The sequence below is a fragment of the Varroa jacobsoni genome, unplaced genomic scaffold (assembly GCF_002532875.2).
Source record: "Varroa jacobsoni isolate VJ856 unplaced genomic scaffold, vjacob_1.0 scaffold_1104, whole genome shotgun sequence".
NCBI classification, from domain to species: domain Eukaryota; kingdom Metazoa; phylum Arthropoda; class Arachnida; order Mesostigmata; family Varroidae; genus Varroa; species Varroa jacobsoni.
The window spans coordinates 670,746-691,104 of record NW_019214006.1 but is presented as its reverse complement, the minus strand read 5'-3'; the positions used below and the strand labels follow the sequence as shown (position 1 = coordinate 691,104).

At 43.2% G+C, this 20,359-nt stretch overlaps 2 protein-coding genes across 5 annotated transcripts in view; one reads left to right on the top strand and one right to left on the bottom strand.

Annotated features, from left to right (window-relative positions):
• LOC111266639 (uncharacterized) overlaps nt 1–20,359 on the bottom strand; it is a 149,373-nt gene that overhangs the window by 111,896 nt on the left and 17,118 nt on the right. The window lies entirely within an intron of this gene.
• LOC111266643 (uncharacterized) overlaps nt 8,420–20,359 on the top strand; it is a 51,834-nt gene continuing 39,894 nt past the window's right edge. The window contains exon 1 of one of the 2 annotated variants that reach the window (XM_022844297.2): nt 8,420–10,066. The gene's annotated coding sequence lies outside the window, so the exon portion shown is untranslated. The remainder of the gene's footprint in view (nt 10,067–20,359) is intronic. The other variant, XM_022844298.2, reaches the window with a different exon arrangement.

The following is a 20,359-nucleotide window of genomic DNA, read 5'->3' as shown; positions in this document are numbered from 1 at the left end:
TATTAGAATCGACTAACTAGTCTCGAATGAAATGCGGCAGTGAACAACTTATTTTGGAACGTTTTATCTATCTTTAGGTACCGCTTGCCCCTTTCCGTACTGTTCAGTTTCTCTGTCAGTGGATTAGTTCACAACTTACGAGTTAAAAACGATGGAAAATAATAATAATTACAAGCAATAGGATATCGATTGGCGTACGTGTCGCCTTTTATTCGACGTATATATACATCAGCTAGACATACAGCAGCCGTACTAACGTAAACGAAGTGACTCGACGTGAGGATAGTGATATGGCGGTAGCTGCAGGAAGGAGTTTTCTTTTCTTAGACTAGCAATAATTGTCCAGGCAGTGATCATTGTCATCCCACGGCTGTTTCCCGTACGAATGCCCTGTTAATCCTTCTGCTGCGGTGCGTTCCTCGGCCATCCATTATGACCAGAGGAGCTTCTATTAGAGCCAGAAACTGCAACAGCAGCAGCAGCAGCAGCGAAAAGCGCCTAGCTGTTTTCGTTGCTGATCTTCGCGTCCCACGTTCTATTATCCTTGCTGAGACTTTGGACCACGAGAACTGAAGGGGTCATCGTTCATCAGCCTGTGAGTAAGTGAGCACATGCACGCTCAAAAGAACTCACTCACTGAAACGGAGGGTGGCCGGATACAATCTTCTGATTTTCCAGTACCACCAGCATCCTTATTATTATTATGCCTAATAAAAAGCGCTTATATAAACCTATGTTGCTGCTGCTGCTGCCGCCGCCGTCACCGTCGCCGCCGTTTCTGCCGCTATTCCAGCATAGTATTTGCGTCCATCGCTTCGAAACCAACGTCGGCCCCCTACTTGTCTGTGTTTAGCTCCGTTATCTTCTATTCTGTCCTACGTCAGCGACCGCAACAGAAGCAGCGGTTATCGTTATTGATGGAGCTTTTGTTGTTTTTTGGCCATTCTGCTACGCTCAATGCTAAATAACTGGACGGCTGAAACAACGCCAGTCGAAATAACAGCAACTACCGGCGCGATAGTGAACAAACCAGTACGCCGTGAGCACGCCTCGTTAATGTTTGCCGGGAGATTTTTGCTATACGGCTATTGCCGATGCAGTTACTGGGTGGCAGAAGCCGAACGCGACATGGGGTTGGGGGCAGCAGTGGCAAGTGACGTTGTTGTCCACAGCTGCGCGCCTTCGTTAGCATCGACCGCTGTTAATCGCAAGAACAAAGGGGCAGAGTGAGTGGCTGGTTGAGGGGCAATTGCAGATCGACCACAGAAGCCACCATTTGAATATATCGTTTTAGTGCTGGGGTATAGCGGTGCACAAAATCGCAGGGGTACTCCTAAATGCCGTCCGTTTTGCGACAAAATAGAAGAAGATGGCTACTTCGTGCTGTGCCGCCGCTTGTGCTTTCCATACGCATATGATTGTATCATGTTGGCTGGTGACCGGCTTGGTCAGTTAACCCTTCATCGTGATTGCTGCTATTAGTCGCTGCAGCGTCTCCGTCACCCCCGTTACCACTGCTACAGTATGTGTGTGTGTACGTATGAACATATAAAATTGCTGAACACTTGCTGTCTGTTTGCGGCTTATTGTCGTGGCCGCCAGCGTGAACCAGCCAACTATGCACAGTGCGGGTCATCTCGGGGTTGCGACAGAAAGCATTACCCGGCTGTTGTAGCAGTAGGTTGTATTGGAAGCAGCAACAGCCGCGAAGACAATAACGGTTACGTCTTGCCTACCGACAAGACTTGTCAGACGTTTTTGCCTTCTCCTTAATTTTGCTTGCCTCTATTTTTCTCCTTACTGCGTGTACCCGTTGGTGCCATCCCCATCCGTTCATTTCAGAATCCAACGCGGACAAGAGCATAGGGTAACGCGCGATTGTGGCTGGACGCGTCTGGTAAAGCCTGTTCTGGGACTGCTTGCTCTCAAATAATGTCGACATATTTCAATCAATCGTAACGGCCGACTATGCAAAACAGATGATAAAAGTATAATATAAAGAAAAAAAGCATAGATGTCTGTAGATGATACATAGCTGGGTAACATGAAATATTCAGTCTGCAGTCACATCAACGCCAATCAATGAAGCCCAAACTCATACGAATTTTTTCTCTGATCTAAGCGATTACTAGAAAAAATGAATAAGTAAGAATTAGAGAGAGAAAACGGATATGGGGATATAGAATAGGAACCGCAAGACCAAGGAGCCTGCCCGAACCCAGGACCCTCTGCAGTACCGACAACGACAAGGCGGAATGCCAGGAACCCTTGAGATTGAAGAAGCAGGCTTATTAGAAATCGAGTAAGATAGAATGAAGCCAGGGCAGATGATCATGGCTATGGTGGTGATGATTATGGTCGAGTCAGCTTCGCCGATCCCAGCATTGATAAGGAATTGTACCAATGCGTCGTAACGTTAACAGTAGTCTAACAGTCGAGACCCATATCGTCTGAGATACCCATCCTGTTTCGGTTTGTTTGGGCAGACACAGACAAAGATGCCAGAACAGAAAATACGGCACATAGATTCACATACACACGTGACTCACACAACACGCAGGCAAAGCAATACAAAAGTAATCGTAATAGTCGGTGTATTAGCGTTAGCTTAGGCCATCCGAGGCTACCCGATGTTAGGGTAAGCCGAAGAATTGAGCCCTTTGAAAAAGCAGTAGCTAGCTGCAGTTTCTCAGCGGTGCCTGTGATGCTAACAGTAGCAGCAAAATAAAAGAATCTATTATATTTTCATTGGGCTTCATGGGAGCCCCTGTAGTTGGGGCTCGCTTATCCCTTGCAGCCGCTGTTATCGCCAATTCTAGTGGAAATCGAGTTGAATTGCCAGATACGAATTCCTTACCTGAGCACCACGCAACCCTCACCTCCTTCACAGTCGCTTTTAGTGCAGGTAGCATCAGGCCATTCCAACCAAGGGGCCGAAAAACCAAAGCCAATCGCCAAGGGCGCTGTAGCAGCAATACGAGAATGGATGTAAAAGAGGGCAACTATTCTTGATTTTTTTCTACCGCGCCCGAGGCACCGATGCCAGTCCCGCCCACCTCTGTGCAAATTCGTATAGCTGTACATATATACAAATTTCAAAGGGTTCGGGCGGTAACAGAATGGGGGAGACAAGAACAGCGAATGCTTTTACGACTCAAAACTTCTGCAGTGCAGTGGTACGAAGGAAAGGTGTATTGAAGCGCCGTACAAGAACTTGGTCTTAGACGTATACTTAGTGCGACTTCTTATTTCTAAGTTGCACCTGGCAAAATCGTGTACCGCTAAAAAATAACAAGCATTGCTGCAGTTGCACATACAAGAAAACTAATTTCTTTTTCAACACATTATAGTAAGTTCTTGTTAAATATTCTAGAAAACCGAAGTCGGGCATTTCTCGTCCGGATAAAGGTACCGTTTGAAATTCAATGTAGCTGACCGTCATTAAACTAGAGAGAGAAAAAGCAGACAGAGAGAGAGGGAGAGAGAACTGTGTGCACCCAAGTGAGAACTTTGCGCGTTTACTCCCACGTCGCGTGCATATGTCGGCGGGGAGCGGACACCTGGTACAGGAACAGCAAAACGGTGGACAGGAACGTGCATCCCTCAATTGACGCAGGGCATTTGCAGAGCTTAAGAAATGATATTGTTTGCCCCGCAATTATTGACATGGCTCGACAGATATCCAACAGAATTAGAATGCTAGCGTTTTCAAGTAATTAAGTTCGCTCGAACGAAGTGGCACTACAATTGTTTATATATATATATATATATGTGTGTGTGTGTGCATTGCATATAGTATTTTCATAATGGAATTTGAGTCTAATCTGTAAATGTACAAATCTACTTTGTATTTATTTGAACTACAAACCGTCATCAATCGTCGTACTAAGTAAATGCTGCCACTCACATTTTCATTATGGACATATCCTTTTACATAAGTGAATGAAAAAAAAATAACAAATAAAAACGACATTATAAATAATGAATTGGACATATAAACAATATTCGACCTGTGTTTGCTCATGCTGTGTTTTCCGGTCCATGCTCTGACCGTTATCGTGATCATAACGATGATTATTATGAAAAAGCTGTTATAATGATATCCGGAAACTCACAACACAGCATTTGCCATTTTCGGTCCGTCTGATTCAGCTGGTCAGCAGATTTTCAGCTCTTCCTCATGCTATACAGCTCACGACGCTGGCTTCATCCCCCCGTTCGACTATCTCTACCGAACTAAACGATCTATTTAGTCAGTCAATATTATCGATACGTTAATGTATAATAGTACGTCATCAATGCCGTATCTCTCTTTTTACTCGCTTTTTTTCTGTGTGGTATCCTCTCATCGTCTCTGAACGCGTTCAGTCGCTGCGAGAAAGTCTGCTTGTAGTCCAGCATCAATCTGAACACAATGCAGATGGACAATGCATTGTACTAAGCGTTTTTTTATCACAAAATGCGGGGTACTGCATCCCTTGTAGACCCATAGGTTGGAGGTAAGCGCGCGTATGTTTGTTGATTGCTATAGCATTACAAATTGAACCATATCCTCACGCCGCAAACGTAACTATGAATTATCGATTTGCTATAATCTACTAATTACAGAGATCGTAACAAGTAGTGAGATAAGTATGTAAAATAATGCTATACATTTAAATTATTCTTTCGACAACCTTTGCTCAATAAATATTTTAGTAATATTACATGCCCTATTGAAAAACTTGTAGCCTATTTTGTTGCTAGTGGCAAAAAATGACACTGCCCAGGAGTGGTGCAAAAAACAGGTCCAAAGAACAGACAGAATCATATCCCCAAAAGCGAAAAGCAGTGAAATCTCAGGCTTGAGGCCACAAGGTCTGCGACAAGTCTAAGTGAATGAAGGAAATTGGACCATTTTACTTCACTTGCATATCTTTGTTTTTATTAAAACCCTGTTTTATATTTCCAGTTTCGAGTAGACCTGTACAGACGATTAGAACGAGTGAAGTTCTAATCCTGCGAATTGGATAACGTTTCTCTTATGAATAAAAACGGCCAGCGGGTTGTTCCGAGAAAGGGATTGGTTGACAGCAGGATCTCAAGCATTGCTACCACGTAAAAAAAGGCAAGAGAAAGGAATACGCTAAGATACTATCGAGACATTGGAGCGGGCTATTTAGTGAGTGACCTCATTGGACAATTCGTTAACTCACCGCTATCCTCAGCACTTCCTTACACTAATCGTGAGCGTTTGCCTGTCGGGCCTTGTCAGCTATTACTGCTCGCACACTGACACCACTGCGGACTACTAAGATGACGGCTATGACAGCCCCAGCAGCATCGACTTTTATGCCAAAGACAAGCGAAACCGCACCCGGCTTAAGGCAGTATGTAGCGTGGCGTGGCGAGTGTGTTCCTTCGCACTCAAACGAACCTCCACTCAGTGAGCGCCCCCTTTTTTTTCGCGCCCTCCACTTAAATTATACCTGCTGTTCCTGTTTGTATTCCTGACCCCGTGTTTGTTCACGTCGGAGTGGCCGCCACGTTTGAGTAACTTGACAGACAACGACAACATACGGCTCTATCTATTTAGCCCAATGGAACAACAACGAAATAGCAAAGCCTCCTACGTTTGTGCCAGCTAACGCTGTTAGCGCAAGAGTGACAAGCAGGTCTGAACCGGAGAAGAATCGAGCAACGGTGAGGACGGCAACGGTAAACAGGGTTTGATGAAGATACTCGATAGTCAAATTATCCTGGCAGTTGGTGGTGATCCCACCGCTCGTCGACTGACCCCGTGGGTCGACCAAAGAAGAAGGGTGAACAAGAGCCCTTTAGCGATTATAACCGATTGCTCTCGGGTATAAACAGTATGACGATGTACGTTACCGCTGCTGCTGCCGTCAATTATTAGCGGGATGTATTTTTATTCGAGACAGCCCAGTATATATATAGTGCGCGCGCACGGAAACTAGCGAAACGACCCGGAGGACTATATGCTATTTAAACATATGTACACACGATGATAAAGCTTGCCAAAGAAGCAAACGCGGAAGGTCTACACCGTGGAACGTTTTCTGGCGTCTCGCGAACCAGTATTAACGAATATGATTAGATAGTACAGGGGGTAGACTATATGAGCAGATACGTAAATTGCACCAGATACACTCTATGCTCGCTGTGATAATGCCTGATGACGGCTTCACTTATTAAATAAATTTAGATTCATTGGGTACCATTAGGATTTCACTATGGAGTTGGTGGATTGTGGGGTGTGCACGCGGAGAATAAGCTCAATAGATGAGGGTACAACGTCAACCCGAGACATAACCGCTGTTGTTGCTAGATTATTTTCGCAAAGTAGCAAGGGCGGACCTATTGGGCTAACTCTTTTTGCTGTTTCTGCCAAGTATCACCCCAGCGATTCATTCGGCTCCGTTCGAGGTTTGCTGCGTCTTACTTATTTTGCCACCCCTCCTGCCTGGATAGACACTAATACAGATTGTGTCCACCGGCGTTTCATTATTTATCCATGTTTTCCTCTGCCATTCTTATTTCCCGTCTCCGGACTGCATTCTATTTCTACTTTTCCATCAAATTCCGCCTATTACCTGTTACCAAATTAATGAACAGCGAACGATAGACCCCACACTTCTCTTTCGTATCACCATCGCTTGCACTCGCTCGCTTGTTCGTCCACTCAACGCCAGACGGTTTGGTGGCTTCGTGTGTAATACAACGGCATAGTGGTCAACACGAACTCAGCAACAACAAGAGCAACAACGACAAGAGTACAACGGAACAGAAAAGCAGGGAATGAGGACTAAACAACAATAACAAGGGGTTCGAATCTTCCACCAAGTTATTGCTTATTGCTCCATTTCGTTCACAACATGACTATGTGTGTCTACGTTCGTCTGTTTACGACAGACCGTCAGGCCGCTGAATCGGATGGAATCACTATGGCATAATGGGTTGTCGCCTCCACCGCTGACACTGACGTAAACGATATCAAAATCCTGCCAGCTCGTTGTCGTTAACAACAACAGCAGAAGAAAACACACTCATATCATTTGCGCCCGCGATAACAGGAATACGTATTTCGAGCTAGTGAATACAGGAACGACAAGGAGAGTTTCTCTGTCGACTGCAATTTCTCAACGTTTGGCTACACGTCCAACTTTTTTGTTTCTACTTGCGATTTTCAGCCAGCTGCTGTCTGTACAACACGTACAGTTCTTCGAAGCAAAAAACTGCCTGACTTAGATCGACGATGACAACACTCGTGCTTGTGATAACAATGGCTCTAACGACGAAAGTAGATTACATTGAAAGAGAAAAAGCTCTGCGTCTCTACAAAAGCCGACATAGCAGAATGCTAAGAGACTGCCCGTTCCGATCGGCTACTGAAAAAAATTTCGAAATTGTTCTGGTGCTGGGAGTCAGTTGGGAGGGGGAGTGGGTACCGGTAAAAACTAGTAGGATTCTATGGCGCAAAAAATCGCGAAATGATATCAAGGTATAGTAAAGAGCTTATAACGTGACTAACTAATCACTGGACGGGTTCTACACAGCAGCATTTTAATTTAGGCATAGCAACGCGAGACACGCAATTTCTATTTCCATTTATTATATTGTATATAATATTAATTATCTCATGTATTATCCATGTAACGCTATATACATATATGCCCAATAAGGAATCAAAGGCAGCCTTATTAGTGTAGTCAATCTTTTTCACTGCTCGTATACTAAATGAAAAGTCGTAACAAAAATTTTCTTTATTTGTCGTTCTGTCCTTTAGTGATTCGCTAAAGCATGCTCGCCATTAGGTTATCAAACAGCGTATTAGTTGGGCCTGTTAGACGCACTAAAGCAAAAAGCTAAATGTGGTGCTACGCTAATCCGTGCAGTCCGACCCAAATTAGCCTATCTATTTGGGCCTTCGGTTATGCTGCCATTCAACATTTCAGTTTGGTGTCTCCGTCAGGGAATGGCCAAATCAATTACCTACAACTAATTTTACCACACAATCAATATTTTTACCGTCGTTGGTAACACCAATCGCCATCGTGTCAACAACAACAACAAACGTAAAAATCTTTCGTTGAAGAACCACAGCCGGCCAATCCCCCCAAGTAAAGTCAAATACTGAACTCTAGAGACATAGTGGATATGATATTTATAAACGTACGTACGTACGTACGTACATACATGCCGTCGGTGACGCTACTCGACGCTATGCAAAGCGCAAAATTAACGGAATTTTGAGAAAAAAGATTCATCGTACAGCTGCATGCTACCAGCATACGACGACAATGATATTTGTTCCGAGTGAAAAAGGAATGGCAAGAAGTAATTGCAGGCTTTTCATGATGGCTGAAACCAGACATTATTACGATGTGCTAAAAAATACAGAACAACCACTGAAAACTGTTAGATCGATCCTGTTGATCATCATCTTGATAAACTGCTTTTTTTATTTAAATATTTTTTACATTTCTAGATTTAAACATTCGCGTAAAACAGAAAATGCTATTTTCGTTTTTATCCTAAAAAACACCAAACCAAGTTACGGCCTAATGTAGAACTCTTCTGTCATTAGGAGTAAATGAAATCCCATTATCGTTTATTAGATCACATTAACTCATAGACAAGTACAAGGCTTTAATTCTGCTAGGGCTAATAAAGTATCAGGTTATAAACTGTTGAAAGACAGGTTCTTGATGAACGATCTGAATAATATTGATAGATTCGACCGTGATATTTGAAGTGAAGCGTTGTAAATAAAGAAATCTCTGTTGTGCAGTTTCTGGCTGAACTGGTGGCGCCACCTTCAGGTGTTTACAAAGATGGTCAGAGAGGCAACTGCTGATATACTATAATGTTCCTAAAATCTGGCATAGTCGATAACGCACGATCAATTGTAAACAGAAAGCAACTATGCCTTTTGGGCAATAACCAGTAGCATTAAACCGTAACGCCAAATTAAGCAGGCCCACACATATAGCATTGAATCTCTCCAGAATGTAGAATGCGTTAACTTATAGAGTACTATTTTCGTGTTGAAATGCCACAATAAGCAGCTATCGATCACAACTGCTCCCTGTCTATTTCACCAGTCGTGGACGTAAAGCAAAAAACATTATTCATGTTTGTTTTATTCAGCAGACTGACAGAAAATTACCTTTGACTATGACGTACTCTTCGTTAATTAGCATGTTGAAGTTTCTGCTCATACGTACATATAATATAGTAAAACAGTTGGCAACAAACAATATTATAAGTTGTTAATCGATACAAGTTGATGTAACATTATCCTCATGGTCAAGAAAACGAACGTTTGAAGTTTCAGTTCGACGATGGCTTTCTGGAGTCGTCCGGCCAACCGAAGTCCACGAGTTGAATCGATGAGAACGATTAGACTCAGACAACTTTAAACTACCATTGATTTGGCCTTTCGGAGCATGACAGCAGTGAACTAAGCTTGTTCATGAACTACGCTATGTCCAAACACTCGTCAAGGGGTGAACTAGAAAAATAGCATGTGTTACTGTTCGGCTCATGATCACGCCAGCGTCAATACGAGACGATCAGTGGGCTAAATTAGATTATAGAATTTTACAGATTTAGGGCGTGGCACCGCAGTATATTGTTACTGCGATGGTGTATGCACGAGGCTGTTATCACGGTGTTGCAAGTTGCACGATTGTAGTTTTTCACTCCGATTGCATGATACTCGTCACAGAGCAGACGACAAATCGGTGAACGAATATGGCCACACATTCAGATAGAACTCTGAACACTAGAGGAACACAACTCTAGAACACAAACAGGAAAATGGCCAGCGCACAGGGAGGAAGCTATAAAATCGTACGTTTCTCGCTTTTCTGCTTTTGCACCGCATGCGTGCGTACGTGCGTGCGAGCGAGCGTGCTACTATAATATTGCAGTATATAACAGTAACGTATGAAGCAGTGTATAAAATGTATGAAAAATGAGTGAATGGTTGACTTTAAATGATTGACTATAGTGCCCTGTGAGGAAAAGAAGCATGTAATCGTGCGTATTTCTGCTTTAACAGGTAAGTATGGTCGTTAACACAAAACTGAATTAGTCGTCTTTTGTTTTACTCTCCAGCCCAAGCGGCATCGAGGATCTTATACTCCACAATCGACTAAATCGAAACAAGTCAGACTTGTGCCGAACGCTCGCTCCGAATCGCTTAATATTTGCACCTATCTTACTAAAGACGCTGTCGTTAATTACACAGCTTCGAGAGTTGTAAAAACAGGACCACAAAATCTATGCGCGTAGAATTTCGTTGCATGGTGAATTATGGCCTGGCGCCACTATGCGCGAGGTCCCGTAGCGTAACCCCCTATTTATGGTATTGAGCAGATAACGAATCCCGACTGATGCGCAATCAGTGCATTGATTCCAGCAAGCCACTTTTGTGCATATCGTAATTCACATAGAAGCGTTTCGCCGGTGTAAAGTCTCTGCGTTTACCTGTATCCGCTGCCGAAGAAACATCGTGGAATCGGCCACATAGGACCCAGTAGGCTGCAGTCCTTTTTTGCTGTGTCCTCGACCGAAGGGAGCCAATTCTTATTAATTGTGTAAATTAATATGCGTCGACTAACTCTTTCCGATTGGTAAAAGGTCATCAAGTAGGTGCCAATCGATCCAAAACGATTAATCAATTCGTCTATACATCTATACGATAGACATTTATCTTTATTTCGTTCCGTTGATAAATCGCTCGATGATTAGCCGACCCAAGCCACGTTGGCAGAGAGTATAGTACACTTGAACTATACGTATATATACATGTCCCACATGACATTTGCATAACATTTTTTTACCTAGAGCATACACAGTACGAGGTGCCGAGAGGGTTACAATATTTTCAAGGTAAATGGCGGACCTTTGGGCTACTATGAGAGTAAATCTACAATTTTGAGATTTTTTGCGAATAAGTAGGCAGGCAGGCAGGCAGCATTTCCAACTTAATTAAGGACTTTCACTGTGTTTAAAAACAGTCAGGATCCAAATTTAACTTATTGCTGCGCTATGGCTGTAACACTTCTTACTGGATCTGTATCACACCCGAAATACTAACGAAGATCAAAAGATGATGGGAAGCGAGTTACTAACTTAAATCAACCGATGATCAATCATCAGCATTTTTCTTTGATGGAAACATTTGGCCGTGAACTAATCAAAATAGACAGGTACGCTGTTAACTGTAGAACTCGCCTCCATTCTATTTCAGTATGTAAAACCGATCCTATGCTTTTGTTATCTAATTTAGACTTGTATTACGCAAATGAGCGTATCCTTCTACAAACAGCAAATACTTACTTATTCTTTATGATATGACTTTAATTAAATTAAACATATAACTAGTCTAAATGCACGCACTGCTTCTCTATTCTGTTTGAGTTTTAGAGTAAATCTATTTAGGTTCGATGCGTTTAGACCCGACAACGCTTGTTAATCATTAACCCAGATTAATCCTTTTCTACTCTTTCTCGAATTCAAGCTTCAGAAAGACCGAATCCATGAATCCTTGTCCGTTGAAGTGTGCTTAACGATGTTCCAACGGTTTGCATGCTTTAGACAAACGCAACGGGGACAAGCGCTTCTTTACAGGGCGCTAGCCTACCCGTCAGGAGGGGCTTGAAGTGCTATACTCTATATCCTATAGTACTTATTGATTGCAGTGTGCTAGAACGTTTCGCAGGCTAAATAAAAAGGATCAACGCCTATAGTTAGACACTCTGTTGAAAACTTTTGAACGCATCCCGTAAAACAATCATACCTATTCACCGATGTTTCCAGTGCTATAATTACCATCTTAATATTTTTGTGATTATTTAGCCATCACCGTACGTCTTCCTCTTGTTGTATTGAATTATACCACATCGAAGTAAATGCTACTTAGAAGCAATAAATTATCCTTCTACTCACACTGAGTGCATTTGACTACCTACGCCAGTAACACGGCCAACATGAATAACGAATAGCAAGTATTCGTATATTTATTCAGCTTGTATTTGGAAAAAGAGGGTTATTTATTAAATGACGATCACGTATGGCTACTTATCAAGTGAGGCGCTTGCCACCGGCGGTCAAATTCAAAAGGCGAAAATGAATCGTGCTTCTGTTAACAACATCCACAGCGGCAGTAGCCACCGATACCGTTACTCTGTCGCGAATCCACGTTATGACTTTGCGTTGCCTTCGTACAGGCCATAATCGCCGGATAACTACCACAGTTAACAATGGAGCTTCTAATTCTACTATAATCCGGTATCATGGTCAGTCAGGACATGGTGACATTGTCGTATCCGCGTACTAGCAGCAACTACGGCGATGGCTAAAGCTGACGCGATGTTGAAAAAGATCGTTATGACTAACGAATGCAACCGAATTCGCATCAGCCGTCCACTTCTGTGCCAGTCTCCGACTCGATACTGCTGCCCCTCAAGCCAATGTCGCACCGTTTGTTGTTGTTACCTGCATTTCTATCAGATAAAGTTTTACCACCATTACTGCTACAACTCTTAACACTGTGACGATGTGCTGTCATCTCCGGCATTACTTTATCGACTGCATGTCGTGTTAGCAACAGTAACTTCAATAATTTGTCCACGTATATTATCGTTGAATCAATATGCGTAGCGGCATTTTTGTGGAATCAACGCGTGCGCTATGCGGGTGTTGGCCTCGACGTCGACGTTCGCTCCGTTTAATTTACTTGCCGCTTTTTATAATACACATCAAGGAAAGCACAAACACACACCAGCCAAAGACGCATGGACACACGTCCGAATCTGCACTCAGTCCCGCGAATCACTGTTTATAAATCTACCGATTATCAACGAACGCAAATCGACAGACAAATACGTGAGCAGCACGTATTAATGACAGGAATAGTTGTGGTTGTGTGTTTTGCTAATGACAGGGCATCTTTGACGAACGCGAACATAAAACGTCTAGATTGAAGTTTAACTTTTGCCGCTGGTAACGCCGCCTTATTGAGAAATGCACAAACAATCGTAGAATAATCGCTGATCGCTAACGCATCGCACAGCACTCACGACCACTGTGGGGTATAGTGGTAAATGGCTGCGGACATAAAGGCACACACAAACACGCACATAGACAACAGATAGGCAAAGACGTGCACGGAGAGCTCACTACGAACCGAACCGTGAGCGATGTACTCAACAGGCATCCCGTTTTGTACCACCCCATCTCACTCCAGTCGCTGTCGTCATTAATCATTTACCATCCTTTCAACATGGGAAGGAACGGGTCGTTTTCAGGGTTGTCGTTCAACGTTGACGCCAGTTGAAACGTTGTTACATTATGATAAAGTCTCAACTCCGTAAAGCGGTAAGTATAATAGAATAAATGAAGGCGGATATATCACACGTCAGCGAAGAGAGCTGCTCTATCCAGAAATAATGATAAACAATAATAATGACAATGGATAATAAAGCTAGTCAGAGTAGTTTATTTGAACTACGCAAGGCATGCAGTGTAGCTTTACCTCATATATAGGAGAAAGATGCCTCGCATCCAACGCGGCAAACTGATGGCAAGCAGTGTTTATTCCATCTAGCCATTCATAAACAATTTCGTTGGTTTAGTAGGTATCAAAAAAGAATTGATGTCCTTCGAGATGATCTGAAGTAACATCCGCTATGTAGTCCTCAGTGAAAACTCAAAGCAACAGCTGCAATACAATGGCGATCGCAGCTTGAAGTCTGATTGAGCTGTCTGGCGTTTAGAACGGTTAGGTATTGTTTTGCACGCGATGAAGCATCTCCGATGTTTATGTACTTACACTTCAAAAGCAAGTCAGTTAAATACGTGAGCTGTTCTCAGAATACTATTAGAAGCAGCTATCGACAATTTCGAGTCTTTCTTGTTAGGTCGCTTGGCTGATTGTCGAATCCGCGATATTTCGCAATAAATCTTACGAGCTTCATTACTATTTGGACAAATCATCTTGAATTAAAGACACCACCAAACAAAAGCATCGAATTCATATTCAGGTAATGAAATTTACATATATCTAGATACTGGATCACTGAAGTGGGCAAAAAATATAATTACTAGTAACTTTTCTCAACAATAACACATCTATTCATGGAAATTAGACTTTTGTATTTTCTGTCGCTTGGTAATTGAGATGATCTACTTAGTGAAGACAACTCTTGTTGAATGATTCGCGAAAACCAAGATCCGAACACCGTATTATTAACATACGACGTCTAAATATATTTCCCTAAAATACTATCAAGTATGTTCAGTGGTAAGTTAAACATGAAAGAAAGTAAATAAACATTAGATGCACTTTCGCAGAAAAAGAGCATCTGAAGCTCGTAATCTTGCTACCACTTACGTTTGACGCCAGTGTGCGGTCTTCTGTAAACAAATAAAGTTACAAATGAAACGGTGAAAAGTGATTGTTACCGTTATTGCTGCTCTGCATGTTTATCAGCTGACAATTCACGCTTATCAGATGTCGTCTCTCAGCTAAGTGTGCGATGCAAAGCAACTGTTATTTGTTGCAAGATCTTTTGCATCCTCCAACGCTATCCGGATAGATACACAGCTAGAAGTGGGACTGAAGAAAAAAGATCTAGCTGCCTTGTGCCTGAATCGCTCCGCTCTAAATAGCTGTATATGCCCCCAGATAAAGCAAACCAGCGATGTTGTCCAGATAATAACTTCTCACCGATTAGAATAGAAGAGATTGGCCCCAAAATTCGCTCATTTTCCGTTTTGGCATTATATGGTGACAAATCACGCTTTGCTGGAGATCACAACATTCTAACATACATACGCATTGGCACGCATCTGGGGTGCACAGGGTTAGGAATTTTCTATATTTTAAGGAGAAAAAACTCCGCCTTACGAAGGACGAAATGGCTATCAAAACGTTATTTCGACGCAACCTTTTCTCTGATATCCTCTTATTTTTAATCCGTTTGATCAACAGATCACCGTTCCCCGAAGGACACTGCCAACCGAAGTCTTTTAACTAGACAAGGCTTTCCCTTTTGGTGTCCATTATCCATTGCTGTCTAGACTAAAGGCTAGTCGGTCCTGCGATCAAAGCAGAAGTAAAAATAATAGGCGCATACTATTAGGTCTGCGTAAGGCTAATCTTTCCCTTTCCATTTCCAGCACATCCTTTCTTTTAACGATCTCTTGCAAAGGCTTTAGTCGGCTCGCATAAATGGTAACAATCAAATGGCAGACCCGAAGGACATCGCTCTCACCACCCGCCTAAAAGCGCTATCAACATCTGCATCGGCATTATTATTATGATCGCGATAAGGACAGTCAGCATAAATCAGGATCATTATCACGGTGAAGACTATCACGGCGGAGCTAACAGCGAGCTGACGTCTTCAACAGTAGGCCGATAACGTTTAGCCACTGGTTGTGACGACCGAAACAGCAGGAACCGAATTTGGTGGCACTGACAGCGACGGCAGTGACAGAGAGCGGCTTCGGCCGGTGGCAGCAGCCTATCGGTGTTGGAGATTGGTGAACGCTGTTGTCCTCTCTATCATTCGTTAGTGCTTACGAGAAAGCCAACCAGCAGTGCGGGGGAGGAGCAAGGCGATGAACGGGGCGAAAAAGCCACGAAGCGACGAAACGTTGTCTGCCATACCAAAACAACAACAGTGATGATGATGCTAATAGCAGTGCTGGTAACTATGGATGGGAATCGATGAGGATGCGTTTGCCACCACTCGTTGCTGCTGCTGCATCAAAGAAAAAGGGATATGGACGACAACAAAAGAACTCTCGAAAGTGAGGGACATCAGTAGAGACAGAGAGAGAGAGGAGTGTCACAATCGTCAAACAATACAGCTCCAGCAGTCATCGATGATAATGCTGATGGTGATGAGCATAGTGATGCCAATGTCTGTGGCGGAGTTCTGACACGGTTTTTCGTGTCTCCCGTCCATTGCTTCCGCAGACATTCCCTGTAGCTGGCACGCTTTTCAGTTCATCCAGAGCAGCCGTAGTAGTCTGGCATCACCTAGAACCAGCGTGTTTTGCCTACCGCCGCACTGCTGTCATTTGCTGGACATTCGTTGCCACTGTTGAGGAAACACCACTTGATCCTAGGTGTCATTGTGGTCGGCAGTTTTGTCGCAGCAACGGCGATGATAAGGACGACAGCTAGATGCCACTTAGCAAGACAAGGAAGAAATAGAAGATCTCTGTCTGTCATCATCTCTTTCCGATGACAATGCAATAGAGACGAACTTGAAAAGCGCGGAGTGGCAAGAGTAGCGGAAGAATATAGTAAGCTACTAAAAGACGAGATTCAGATAGACGCAAAGAGCGTTGTCTCACTTGCTCACTTTGTCTGCCTGTCTATAATCCGTGTTGACGCAGGCATCCATGCATGCATCTGTCGCATTATATAAAGCACGTACCGACAGTCAGCATGAGAGGAAGTATTCATATTGAAAGGAAAGGGAGAACGCAACGGAGCCTTATGCGTGTCGCCGGTATGGATAAACCAATAAAAGGAAATCGCAACTTCGACCAGCATCGCAATTGCAAATGCAGATCGTTTTCAAACCTTGTTAGAGACCGCAGCGTGGGACTCTGCTGCGTTACTGCTGTTCAGGTCAGCGAGGCCGTCGGACACAGGGAAATCATCAATGGATAACGATACCTATAACTCACTTGCACGCTATCTGTGGTAGACTATGCTGATCTATCGTGTTACTATCGTTATTAGCATGATTAACCGAACTTGAAGGGTAACGTTCTTTCGTGAGTCTATGGTGAGTGAGAAAATGACATTATCGATAAAGTGAACTATGATTGCTACAACGATTTCTATTAACTTTGAAAAAAAGAGAAAATGGTGCACGGAAATAGTACTTGAGAATCACACAGCACGACGGCGTAGACGCGTACCGAATGGCGGCGTAGACATAAGCGCACGCGGATGAAGTATGAACCACGGTTGCAGGCACAGACATGAGCACAAATACATGCTCCGACCGTACGGATGATTCAGCCACACCGGTTCACTGTGGCGGCGATAACGCCGGTAGCAGCAGTGGGAGAGGATTCATGGGGATGACGAGAGAAAAGAAGACAATCATGAATACGAAGCAGAAGAACAGCAAGCCGAAGGTCAGCGGTATCGACGTATGCAGCTGTAGGTTCAAAGGAAAGTCAGAGAGAAGGCAACCTGAAGGAATAGAGAAAGGAAATGAAAATAATTCAACGAGAGAAACGTATGGACTGGATAGTGATCCTGGATAGCGGTGCTAGAGCTGATAGTGGCGGTAACGGCTGCAGCTACAGCAAAATCAACCGAAGAAGGCGACGGGAAACCAAAACGAAAAGGAAAAGGGGAACCCGATACGGATTTACGGAGATCCGCTCGCTAGTTCGTCGGCGCGTTTGCACGCATACGTAAGTAAAGACGAAAAGACCGCCGGCGAGGCAGGCACCAAAAGAGACCGGCGGATAGACGAAACCATCTATCGACGGATCGTTTGTTCAGCCTCGACTGCCTATACTTTCCCCTGCCGATTCTTTCGTTGTTTCTACCGGTTCTTCTCTTACCAAGTAGGCTATAGGAAAAAGGATCAGCTGCTTGTGCTTTTTTTTTTCTTCCCATTTTTCCCATCCCTGTCCCTACCATCTCTCTCTGACTGCCCTTCTCTCAATTTATCTCTCTTCGTTCGTTTCTCTCGAAGGCAAACGACACAACTGATCGAAGCAAGAGAAGAACAGAAGTAGATATTACAATGGACTCAACAGCAGCAATCGAACGCAGACGAAGCGTCCTACCTTACATTCAGAGTAGCTCGTAGCCTTATCTACTTCCTTGTAGTCCTTCCTTGACTCACTCTGTGACTCGTTATTTTTGGCTTTCGTTTGCCTCGTCCCTCGCATTTCGCTTCCTTCTTCTCGTATGGTTCTCCGAAGTCATATGGAAGAAGTCTACCTCGGCTACCTAGGCCGGGCCTTGCGCCATTTTTAGGGAAGGCAGCATAAAAAAACGTGTGAAACGTATGAAAGACAAAATCGCACGCCCTTTTGGAAAAATAGAGGAGAAAAACTTGAACAGGTTCTCTCTTTCCTTTCCTCTATCTACTCTCACGATGAACTTATTACCCATCACCTAATCCGCTTTTTTGATCCGATCGGATACAATTCTGGCCCAACGCAATGATGATCACTGTTATTCGAATAACAACTGCTCACAGATGCAAGGTAATAATATCCGGCACTCAACAAATGTAATTAGATATACATCTCACAAAAGTGATAGACAGCTATGAGGGCAGCGAATGATTAGTTGCTTACTCTAGTCGACCATTATATTCGTATAGAGGAATAGATCTATCAGAGGAAGGTAGGGCCTGGTTGAAGCAGATATTGGTATCTTCAACAAGGAACTTCTTCTTGTTGCATTTTTTTCTAATAAGCTGAGGCCATGCAATTATGGTTAAGTTATTAGCGATAATCCTTTGCTATATACGGTTACAGTTGATTGGGTTATGTATTGCCTAAGTGTTCCTTTTTTTCGCTATTTGTGTTATGCCTATTGTATTTCGTACGTGATCGACTTAACTCTCGGCAAACGTAGCTAGAGCCTACGGTGGTGCTTCCGCTGCATGAGAAGCACCGCTTATCAAAGTAAATGTGCTTCTTCAAATTGTGCAAATTATTTGTTCAACTTTTAAAAGGCTACATATAAAGTACGAGCTGAGAAATGTGTCTTTTTTTTTATTATGCAATAGGTAATCTTTCAAAGAAAAAGGATCGTTTGTGTATCTTTCGGTGGAACATTTAGAGGTCTGGGTGGCATTGAAATCGGCTGGTGAGTTGGTCGACAAATCATCGATCATTGAACATGATTTTGTCTTTTTGTTGGTTGACATAGTGGATCGCCGATGCGATGCATCAATCACAGAATATTTGAAACAGCGCGTTCGATCCACACAGCAGATTCACGTTCCTCGTGTCTTTGGTATAGATGCTTATCCGTAAGATTTCTATCCGTAACAGTACTACCACTACTTCGCCTACCACCAAGACTATATATCCTCGATGGTGGCAATGATCACCTTGAAATCTGGACTTTGGTTAGAATTTAGCGCCTTCCTAAAGAGGCTACATGACGCGTTATTGTTTACGGCTGCCAGACACGCTCAACATGGAAAATTTTGCTCGATCCCAGCCTGCCCAGGAAATGACATTGAGCGTAAAATCAAACTTCTCTTTGAGGCTCTATCTATCTAACAATTTCGCTTATTATAGCATTTAATCAATTTGAGGCTTTGCGGCTCATACTGGCTCCACTGATTATCAACACACATGTAAACAATTCAAGTACGATCTGCCATCGATTTTACTTGAATCAGACGTATAAGAGAATACGAAAATGTACACGTTATCGCGTTGTGAGAAGAAACAGAAATACCAACTCTGCCAATTCCCAACCCGTAGCAACATTGGCCATTTGTCCGAACCGCTAAACCAGCGAAGCTGATTTGCCGTTGGTCTGTTTCTGCAGTGATACATACGTATGCGTATGTATAATATTTCTGCGTAGAGATCTGGCAGAAGATCAGGGTAACATGACGGACAGCAGAGTAAAAAACGGTACAAATTTGGGCAACTCTGTGACAGCGATCTTGAACAGTCATATAGTGATAAGAAAGTTCATGTAAAACTATTGCAGAACTGACGTGCGGTATGCGGACTCAATAATTGTTTACGACTACGCAGCTCGCACTATTACGCACCTGCTATTGCACGCGTTATTTTTGTTAGCAAAGATGCAATTGCATGGCATACAGAAGCCCGCTAAGTTTCGTACCGAAAAAGCATCTGTCTGTTAACGTAGCACAAGGTTCGATCTCCCCTTGACTATGCATCAAGGAGATCGGGGCAAATAGGAAAAGGATAATAATAATAGATAATAATAGTAACAATGGATGTAATACTGGGCCAACAACAATGGCAGCGAAAGCGAAAATAGCCACATCATCGGGCAGCTTTCTCTGACGACTGTAAGCGGCAACAGGCGAAAACCGCAATGGTATCCCGTTCAATTGATACTAAATGATACTTTACTATTTCACGTCTGTGTTTCCCTTGAACAAAATTGTTATGGTTACTTTAATCAATAATGATGTTAAGTATTAACAATGGAAAGCGAATTTTCAACGGGTATCACTTGTCACCCCACTTACCCTAGCCACCACCTCTTCGTACCCGGCGCTTGGTCTAATGATTCTTTTCATGTTCATCGATTCACTGGTTTGACAATTTTCCTGTATGGTTAGCGGCCCGG